This window comes from Diabrotica undecimpunctata, chromosome 2, assembly GCF_040954645.1.
Source record: "Diabrotica undecimpunctata isolate CICGRU chromosome 2, icDiaUnde3, whole genome shotgun sequence".
In the NCBI taxonomy this organism is placed as follows: Eukaryota; Metazoa; Arthropoda; class Insecta; order Coleoptera; family Chrysomelidae; genus Diabrotica; species Diabrotica undecimpunctata.
Window position 1 is genome coordinate 107896623 of NC_092804.1, and position 12094 is coordinate 107908716.

Below are 12094 nucleotides of genomic sequence, written 5' to 3' on the forward strand. Positions count from 1 at the left end.
CGTCCAGATATCTGAGTTTAGGTCGCCCCCTTCTTCTTCTTCCGACCGGCCTGTTTAGCATAGTTATTTTAGTGGGATCACTCTCATCCATCCGCATAACGTGGCCCACCCACCTTAGGCGGTTTATTTTGATGGTCTTCACAATATATGCATCACCAAAAAGTCTATAGAGTTCAAAGTTATATCGCCTTCTCCACAGACCCTGTTCGTTAATACATCAACACTAATACATCAACACAACTGTCATAAAATATGACATTTTCAAAAATTCCTTCTTTGCCGACAAAACATCGTCATTGTTTTAGGTACAGTTTGAACGAGACACTGTTATATGGCGCTACACGTATTAAACGCGAAATAATATTAGGCCGTCAATGTAAATATTTCATGGCTACCATTACCCCAGCGGCCACCATTCCCCCTTTTCCCTACAATACAATACAAAAAGTTTTGATTCGATTTGCTGAAAAACTATTTACAGTACACCAAAAATTTGTTTATACATAAACAGTATATTGATTCAAAAATAAGTTTCCAAAAAATTAGCACTGTATAATAAAAAACAATGAACTGATATAAACACTTACCACTTGTTGGTTGCAACAACACGCTTGCTTAGCCATTTTGTCGAGGCTGTATCCATACCGTCAGAACTAAATGCGCGAAATTAAGAATTTTCGAGCCGATTTCCAGTGTGCTACATACGGTACTGTATGCCTAACTATACTATTATATACAGTGCCAAGAATTGGGTTTCAAATAATATTGATTGTCAAATTTGAAATATTATGGATATTATAACATACGCTGCCAAGTTAAGGGTTAAAACGTTGTCCTGCTCTAATGTCAGTTCCTGTTTCTTCTGTTCAAACTTCTCTGTATAACTGCATTCTAATCTCTTTAATTTCGTTCTTTATGCATTCTCTACAGGCGAGCCATGCTTTGCTCTCAATTCCTTACTGACAGAAATCATGTCCCATTCCTTTATTCTTCCAAAATCTAGTTTCCCACTTCCTATCCCTCCCTGGTGAAGGACAGCAGCAATTATTAGTACCAGTTCAAGGCGTAAAGAAAATGATCCTGGACCGGCTTGAAACTGGTTTACCACAAGCATGACTGGAGCAGTTTAAATGGTTGTGGTACTGCGATGGGGAAGGCAACGGGAAAACCACCCCATTATATTTTCCACAAATCTAAATGGCAGACGAGAACAAGAAAATGGCCCTCAGTCCGGGGCACCCCTTACATGGGGAGAGGGTGCGAAGAATCCCCCCGTCAACTACCCAAGAAAGTGGACAGAGAATACAAATATACGCAGCTTATTTATGTCCGGAAAACTGGCAAACACTAAAGCCGAGATGGTAAGACTGAAAATGGACATCTTTGGGATGAGTGAAGTAAGATGGCCTGGATTAGGAGTACAAAAAACAAAACATGGATACATATACTATTCAGGTGGAACCGACCCAGAACATCAATATGGAACTGCTATATTAGTGTCGAACAAAATTGCTTAATCAGTTATAGACTTCATCCCTCTAAATGATAGAGTAGCAATGCTGAAATTACAAACAACTCACAGAAAAATAAATATTATTCAGGTCTATGCTCCAAGTAACAAGTCAGACGAAGAAATCGAAAAATTTTATAACATAGATGAAATAATGAGACTGACAAAAAGAGGTGAGCTAACAATGATCATGGGTGACTTTAACGCTAAAATTGGTCGTGGTGCTGAAGGAGACCACACAGGAGCATATGGTCTAGGTACCAGAAATAATAGAGGAGATAGACTTGTACAATACCTTCTTCAAACAACATCCTAGACGGCTATACAAATGGAAATCACCTGCAGACAGAAAAGACAGAATTGTTAGAAATCAAATTGACTTCATTTTGCTCAATAACACGTTTAAGAAGTACATACAATCTACGAAAACATACCCTGGTGCTGATATACATAGCGACCATAATCCAGTTATAATGGATTTTAGATTAAAAAGATTTCTCAAAGTCAAAAAGAAAACAGTGACAAGAAAAATAGACATCTCACAACTGAAGAACCCTGAACAGAAAAAAGAAATAAGTATCAAGCTTGAGGAAGAAATAAAAACGATCGAAAAATTGGTGCAGACAGACATTTAAGTAACATGGACTGTTCTAAAAACAAAAATAACAAAGATACAAGAAGAAGACGTCGGGTTCATAAAACGCCACAAAAAACAGGAATGGATAGCGCAAGAGATCATAGACCTCATGGACGTAAGATGAAAACATAAAAAAAGCCCAATAGAATACAACCGAATCAACAAAATCATTAGAAAAAAGTGCAGGGAGGCAAAAGAAAACTGGATGTCAACAAAATGCCTAGAAATCGAACAACTTCAGGAAAAATACGACACCTTTAATATTCATAAAAAAGTAAAAGAAATGACAGGTAGACGCAAAAAGAGACAAGCAACAATATTAAAAAATGATAATAACGAAATAATTATGGGTACAGAAGACACACTAGAGAGGTGGAAAGAATACATACAAACTCTTTTTGACGACGATAGACCTTGTTCTCCACCATCCACAGATAATCGAATAAATAAAAAAGACCCAGAAATAACCAAAGAAGAAGTGATTCATGCAGTTAAATCTCAAAAAGATGGAAAAGCCACCGGTCCAGACAATATCAATGTCGAAATACTAAAACTAATTGCAGATAACGAAAGTAAAAGCCTAGATTTAATAACAGCACTATTCAATAAGATATATGACACAAAAATACCAACATACTAGCTAACATCAACATTCGTAGCATTACCAAAAAAATTGAATTCCTCACAATGCGATGATTATCGAATATTAAGCTTGATGTCTCATGTCCTTAAAACTTTTCTCATAATTATCCATACACGAATTTACAAGAAGTGCGAGTTCCAGATGAGTGACACTCAATTCGGATTTCGAAACGTATTGGGAACACGAGAGGCTCTTTTTGCTTTAAATGTGTTAACGCAACGATGCAGAGACATGAATGTAGATGTATATGCATGTTTTATTGACTATCGAAAAGCATTTGACTGCGTTAACCATCAAAAGATGATCGAAATTCTGAGAACAACTGGAGTTGACGAACAAGACTTGCGAATTATCTCAGAACAATACTGGCACCAAACGGCAACAATTAAAATAGAGCACACAACATCCGAAGACATACAAATCCGACGAGGAGTGAGACAGGGTTGCGTCTTATCACCGCTACTGTTTAATTTGTATTCGGAGTCTATATTCAGAGAAGCATTAGACGAAGTCTAGGCGGAATTAAGATTAACGGAATCAGCATAGACCACATCAGATATGCTGATAATACCGTTTTAATAGCAATTTTAATTGATAGTTCACCACAGCGAAATGTTCGGTTTACATCTAAACGATTCCAAAACTAAAACTTTAGTATTTTCAAAGACACCAATAAACGTACAGGTGTATGCCAAGGGTCAAATAATAGAACAGGTAAATTCCATAAAATATTTGGAAGCAAATATCAATAGTCAGTGTAATCCAAAAAAAGAAATCCCATCAAGAATCGAACAAGCAAGAAAAACATTCATGAGCATGAAAACATTTTTTACAGATCAGACCTTAGTCTACAGCTTAGAATCCGAATGATCATATGTTACGTTTTTTCTGTCTTACTGTATGGCTGTGAAAGTTGGACAATGGACTCTGAAATAGAAAAAAGAATAGATGCTTTTGAGATGTATATAGACAGACGAATGTTGAGAATTCCATGGGTACAAAGAGTTACTAATGTTGAGGTACTTCGTCGCATGTGTAAACAAAAAGAATTACTAAGAATAATCAAAGAGAGGAAAATGCAATACTTGGGTCATGTGTTGAGAGGCGAAAGATATGAATTACTTCAAGTTATACTGGAAGGAAAAGTACAGGGCAAAAGATCAGTAGAAAGACGCCAGAACTCATGGCTGAAAGACCTGAGGAGATGGTTCGACCGCTCATCCGCAGAAATCTTTCGCGCAGCAATTACAATTGCCATTTGGATCGCCAACCTTCGAAAGGAGACGGCGCCATGAGAAGAAGATGCATTCTCTGTTAAATAACACATTATAAATCAGTCTGAACCTGCATGAATTATGTTTTATTGGACCATCAAAACAATTTAAATAAATTTGAAGTCTTTATTTCTATCTACAAAAAAATATGTTGCATGTGTAAGGATAAATTTATTACTACTAGTCACACTATCAACTTACAAAAGACTTGAATAATAAACAGGTTAAGAAGTACAACCTCTATTCATATCTCAGGCATTTTGGATTATCATTATAAAAGCTTAAAAAATTGGTTAACAATTGTATGGGCATAATTTTTTAAATATTTTTTGGAAAAATTACCACATACATTATAAAACATAGACACCCATTCTTAATAATTGTTCTCATTATATATGTAATATATTTTCCAGGGAGCATATAAAAAATTAATATGCAATGAATAATTGTTTTTAAATGTTATTCAGCACTGGCGAAAAGCCTTATAAGTTCTAGAGTTGCCAAAATATACTCAGAATCGTGTCTTAACAATAAAAAATTAGTCTAAAAACTAGTATTAAATTTATGTAAGTAATCAAGATGTCTAGTTCTTTATCTGGCTTTTCATGTAAAGCTGTTCTATATGTGACCATAAGAACATTAAGGATAATATCAAACAACAACGGTGTAATAATGTGCAATAAGCATTCGACAATGTTATTATAAGAAGGTATATGTTGTTATTATTGTTAAAAAAGACTGGGAAGTCCTAGAAATAAGTGCTGGCAAATGTAACTTGCGAAATGCGATAAAAAATATGTAGATCCATTTTTCGTAAAATTCCTTTGCTGGTTAGTTTTACAGAGTTTATCATGCTTCTATATGTATGCATACTACTGACGTCTAACTAATATTTTTTTAATTATTGCTTCCCATTTCCCTCTCCTTAATGTATTTTCAAATTTGACTTGATCGTTATGTTTTACTTCCTTGCAAGAAATAGCTTTGAATGTAAATTTATAAGAAAATATTTTTTTAATTTCACCTTAAAAGCAGAACAGTAGCAGAAAGAGAAAGATATTTTCTCCATAGCCTAGGACATTATAATACTCCATATTAATTTTCTTTTATTCTGCAGCCTAACTTATTGATATAAAATATAGATACTAACGTCTGCCAAATAATTAACAAATATATAAAACTAAACGTAAACTAAAGCCAGAGTTTGTCTTGCTTGATTTCTCTGAGTATGATAATATATAAGACAAAACGTTACTATATTACAAAGCTATGGGTTAATTGAATATATAAGAGGCTTAGAGGCTATTTAGTTAAAAGATATACGAATGGTACAAAAACTAGAAGAAACGTTTGTAGAAATATTTACCTTTCTACAATAATTTTATATATCTAAAACTAACAAAACTAATCCAAAATGTCTGTAGTCATAAACAACTTAAATCGATTAAAAGCATACAAACATGTTTCGCCGACTCCATTTGTAATTATATTTTAACTGTACCTATGATAAAATTCTTAGAAAATATACCAACTAGACTACGGGGCTCGGCTTTCTAACCTTTCAGTGTTAATTCAATTTACTTACACTCTACTAAGAGCACTTTTCATCGGACAGATCTTAAAGACATGTTTTTTACATAATATACTGTGTGTTAGTAAAACCAAAAAATAAATATAAAAACAAAAAAATTATTGTATTACTAACACACGTTATATTGATTAATACAGTTGCAGAGTGTATTTATTTTTTTGGAAGGGTTAAACCTATTTTTATATTGTTAATGGCAGCAATTTACCACATAAATAGGTACACAATTTTATTAAGAATGTATGGGTTTCGGCTAAGAGATGTAAATCATCTACAACCTTCATAGATCTCTTAACTATGTTAACAGAATTTATTTCTTGAAGATTTGGGGAGCCACTCAAGGGCAAATTCAGACTAATAAAATAATCAATATTGGTGATAAAAAACTCTCGGAATTTGGTGAACCGCAAGAAACGAGAGATTAAAACAGTTGTGGCAGGATTATATTAGATAAATTAAAACACTAAATTCTGTAACATGAACAGTTATCGTTAAAATAATTAAACAGTTAGTAATATAAATAAAATACAATGTTATTTAAAGTATCTATTGACCCGCGTAGTATATAAACATAAGTTAACCTAGTCCGCTGTTAACCACGCTGTAGCACGATTAATACTTGAAGAAATTATATTTAAACTCGATACAATGAGAATATAGTTTTTATAAGTTAGAGGCCCGTCGTAATGGCCGAATAATATATCATACAAACGTATGTCAGCTTCCAGTTAAGTAGTGAACCTGTGATTATAGTGTAAATAAATATGTAAGTCATTCTTCTTTATATTTATATCCTTCGTTGAAACCAGATAGAAAGGAACCATTATCTAATCTTTACGATGTGGCGATAGGCGTCATCAAGTACAACCAACGTTTTCTAATAAACCAATTGTTAGAAGAAAACACATATACAAAATAGGTAAGGTGAAAGAATCATAGTGCATAAAATGAGAAACCGAAGAAGAGGCTGCCATACACTTCCTACGTCATTGCAACGTCTTAAGTGATATAAGGCAAGAGTTTACTGGTCAACTGACGTTTGAACCAGAAGAGATCCTTAGACTACCAATAAGCAAACTGTTTAGGCCACCAGGCTTATTAGAGTTTAATTGCCAGATATTATCCTCTCTCGTCTGAACTAAGAGGAAGAAAAAGATAGGGAGAATATTATGTAATACGCCAAATATTATTGTATCTTCATTCAGCATAAATAATATTAAAAGTAACAATAATGGTCAAAATCGACTACGATTCAAAATACCGGCTGTCTAAAAATTAAGATACCCCACATTTATATTCACTACAACAGATTTAGGCTTCTAAAAAAAAACATAATCCATTTTATCCATTTAAGAGAGATATTTGTTACCTGGTCTGGCTATAAAAAGAATGTTCCCCTTACTTATGACGTTGTCGGGAAATTGCCCTGCAAATGCTGAAAAAATATTTGGCTGTTTCCACCACTAACCAATATAACTAGATCGATTGCATAGCCCAAAGCACGAAATCCTTCTCTTTTGTTAAAAGATGGTTTACTACTATCGACCACAACAGTAGAGGTGCTAAGAATCGTCTTTGAGGACAAACTTTTAGATACTACTCTTATGTGTATCAATTAGTGATCAATTATCTCCTAGGTCTTTTTCTTCTTCTTTTTATGTAGATATGACTCTATCTGTTTTTCAAGTGCCTCCATTAGGTTGTCATTTCATCGTTTTCGTTTTTGATCTCCTAGGTAGGTAACTATGTATATTCCTTTTACTGAGCATGGATTAAATCCATAAGGTGGCATACAATTTTCTGTTGCGGTAACATTAAGTATAGACTCCAATGAGGTATTATCAAATGCCTCCATGTCTATGAACGCTTTCGAGGTCTTTGGATAGACAATGCAAGGGGTATACTTAATAACTATTTACGTCTTATGTAAGTGTTTAGTATTTTTTCCATAGCAGAAAGGAGGTTAGGATAATAGGACTATATGATTGTTGTTCCCCTGGAGGGCATTTGGCACTCTTAGAAATAATCCAGATCCTAAATTGTTGCCAACCTTTTGGAATATAACCTAAAGAAAAACTCATCTTGAATATTTTTGCTAGATGGGACAGTAGAATTTCTACTCCCTGCTATAGCAGATCTAGAAAGATACCATCATCCCCTGAATACTTGTAGGGCTTAAAATGATCTTTAGACCATTGGATTATATTCTTTGTAAAAAGTTTCCTCGCTAAACTCTTAGATGTTTTTGATGATATGTATCTAGATTCATCAAGCTGTCTTTCCTTCATCTTCAATGTAACCAGGAAATTGTGCATTCAAAAGGCATCTTATACTGTCCTCTTTGGTTTCCGTAAACTCATCGTCTATCATTTTAAATAGTTTTAAAAGTATTTTAAGCAAGTATTTGAATATAGTTAGAGTAGACTCTAGCTAGAGGTAACTTTTTAAAGACGCATCGCAGTAGCCAAATTGATTATCCCTTAGCAGAACTGCCTCCATGTTTTCCTTTTAGACCTTTTAACTTTGTGTTATATTTTGTTAGAGCCTGTTTTTAGTATGCTTAATTACCTGAACTCTGCGTGCACTAGTCGTTAATTTTCATAATTCTTTTTTTTTACTAATGCAGATCTTTATTGGCGACTTTATTCTCGATGGGACATGCTTCATCATAACCGTTGGAGACTTAAGTCCGAACACAAATATTTTCATATCTATGTTTTGTAAATTCCACAACTACCGGGGGGCGTTTACCTTCTTAAGTATTCTTATATATAATAATTAAATAGAAAAGGTAACCTAAATAAGTAGCACAAGCCGAATATAGCTTATTGCGGAGTGTGGATGTTCCCTTAGATTTCTAACGCTGGAAAAACTCCAACCTATACCTGGTGAGAGCTTATCTGTTAGATAAAATAGTAATCTTAAGTTCAGTTAATAATTATCTTCTCAGGGAGAGTATTTATTGGCCTTTTATACGTTTGTTTTGATAAATTATAATTTTTTTAAGTAGGCTGTGAGAATAATAAAAGTGACTTCAGTTCTTGCACCAGTAAGAGTGAGAACAAAACGTAAGTAATACGGAAATAACAAAAATATAACAATTAAATACTAACAACATTTTATTTCGCATGCGAATTTTTCACGTCTTGTTTTAAAATGGAAACCGGGAAACATGAAAAAGTTTGTTTTCAGTCACAGAATGTCATATGACCGCGTGAATGCTTCTTAGTAGATACAAATAAAGGAAAAGCGATATACGGAACTGATAAAGATAGATAGATGACGAAATTGATTGATTAAAAGAAAGGCGTAATTAATAGTGATACAGAATACGAAAAGAGAGGTGAACTAGTTTATACTTTTAAGGACGGTACAAGATGGAATGCGCTACTCTAATAAGACAAAAGTATGGTTATAGTAGATCGGAGCAGGACCCATTTATGAGCCCTTCAGATACTAAGATATCCTAAGACGTGTCCATTGTATCACTCATATTATACGGAATACGCCCATAAGGACCTAGTCTTCTGCGTTTCTGGAGCCCAGGCTGCTCCGGGCTCCCATATCTGCAGTAATCAGCTTGGGCTCCAAGTCTGAGCCCTTCCTGCCGTTCTGAACGTCTAATGCTTTAGTAACCTTGTCGTATCATAGAACGCCACAAGTCTCTTTAAGGGTTACTCCCTCATTTGACTCGGTTGCATGAAGATCGACCGCAGGATCTACCACCTTTGGTAGGCCAGTGCCGGTCTCTTCCGGAGGCCATGTGAAGAAGTTTCCTCATTACAAAGACGGCACCATGGGCTATCCGCCAATCCAAACAGATGAAGGTGGCGCCTGAGTCTACAGTGGTCAGTAAGCATACTGACCACCAGAGAGCACCTTCTATGATCTAGATCTAGGCACTCCAATCACAGGTTCGGGTCCCACCGGCAGCTGACTTTTAGCGCTTCCAAAGCCCTTAGCGCTGCTTGACTGTCAGATCAGATAGAGATGGTCCTGCTTGGGCTTCTAAACTGAAGCAAAAATAACAATACGGGCTAATATAATAAAACAATTACCTGAATTTACTCGAACAACTAGAGAGCTGAACACTTAGTACTAACCAAGGAGGAAATTATTAAACGTGTTTTAATTTTGGTCGTACTTTTTCATTAAAACTAAAACAAGTAGTTCTTTCACAATAAGGGGATGATTTAGTGTACTAGCTAAAATATTCTCACTGATGAATGAGTGTGGTACTGAATACAAAAAGGAAGTTTGTCTAGTTTAAAGGCAATTTTATTACACAATGGTATTATGTACGTAACATACATCTATACGTGTTAGTTATTCAGTACATATGAGAGAACTCTCGGAAAATCTAGAAATAGTGTTGAATACAATAGGCTATTCTGCTCATGGTTGGATATGAGGTAATTTAAATGTATCGTGCAAGCTCCACTGTCAGCAAAGTGGATTTATTAAATTTCCAGGTCTCTTGTGTGAATAGGACATTAGGACTAGGGATCAACATTGGTGCAGGAAGAACTGGCCTATGAGAGGATCTTTAAAACCAGGTACAAAATGTGCTTCTGCTGCCTCCATATATAAAGTTAAGTCTGATAAAAGTTTATAAAGGCTTTGCCTAAATGTATGTTTGAAGTATTTCTGTCAATAGTTTTCACACCGTTCAGAAGCTAAACTTTGACCTAGGAGTTTTCGTTGAACCTGACCTTAGAAAAATGGTGTTTGTTGGCATTAAATTTGAATCCACAATGACCTTGAATGAGAAGAAGGCATGGACTCATTCAAGGAAGTCGTTACAAAGTTTTTGGAAAATAAAAAAGCTCCAGAATATGTTTCTAATGTAATTAATATCTTATATCATCATAATACCCTATCTCCCTCTCTCACGATCTCTCAATTCTTTGATTTGCAATTAAATCAAAAGCTTAAACAGTTAAAAAATGTATAAGAGCTGTTGGTGACCGTGCCGAAAATATGTTTATATTATTATTTTAAATATATAGTCAATTAGCTAAATTAAATGATAACGTAATTAATTTTCCCATTTTTTTTTTTTTAGTTTAGGTTGTAATACCAACCACACCTGCCTTTTATTATGGTTATTACATTAATGGCTGTGTTAACTACCTATAATAATTCTAATATTTAATCAAATAAACACAATTGACTCAAAGTTAACATAAACGGACCATATCTAAACCACTTCCGATAATTGGCGAAAATTTAAATATGGAATCAACAAAAATAGGATTCAAGATGAGCTGTGATAAAACAAAAACACCTTAACAAACCAAGAAGAAGTCCTAAAAATCACAGAAGAATAAACATAGCAAGTAACTGAATCAATATACTTGGGCAAATCACAAAACAGAGTAAAGAAAATCAAACCGAGGAACCAAAAATAAGGGGGATAAATTGGGCCGCATGTAGTAAACTCTCTTATATTCTAGAAATATCCTCAGTATTTAAAAGCAAGGGATTTCAATCAGTGTGTACTACCGGAAAGTTAAATATTGAATATCATACTATGAGATAGAGAAAGAAATATGTAGTTGGACTCATAATGAATTCTAAATATGAGAAGTTTCAACTCAAGCAACAAATGAAAATTTGCGAAGCACATATTTAAGAATAAAAGGTAAAGGTAATAAAGAGAACCACAACATTAATTGTCGTATGGCATAAAACAAGATACTGCACCGAGATGGATGCAAATATCAGACTGCACAGAAGGATGGAAAAAGAGAGGAAGGTATATGTCTAATGCTGGATGTTATTATTTCATTAGATAGAAAGACAATGTTATCAGCGCTGTAATATATTTTCTAACTTTTTATGGAATTATGGAGTATGTATTTGATTAAAATGTATGTAATCAATTTGATTACTGATTATTCTGCCTTTTGTATGCAATGTAGAAATCCAGGTATTTGATCTACTAAGAGGTAATTTAAATTAGTATCTGTTGCTATCATATCCTCTTTTTGACAAGGCAAAACTCTTAACAATCATCTTTGATGACGTTACCCTAAAGCGTTCTGCATCGATAATTGGGAACCTGTGTATTCCGAATTTGGCATTGAAGTTATCGAAAATAATGTGAATGTCAATTCATCATTAATTTCGGGACTTCTTGTGGGTCGTCACACCCTCCTAAGTTAGATCATCTTACTTCACCCATACCTAGTATTTGTATATTTTTCCAGCTGTGTATAAGCTTTTGACAGGTTGAATGCTTGAAATCACTGTTTGATTTAATTTTAATTTTGCCTTAGGAACTGGCACCATGGTTTTGATGTATTAATCATTATAGCTCGATTGAGAAAAATAGAAGGTGGTCTCCCATTCTGTTTCTCATGTTATCTATCAAGGTTTACTCCCTTAGCCAGAGTATTCCAGTGTTCAAACGCCGATTTCTCATAAACCATATGCGCTT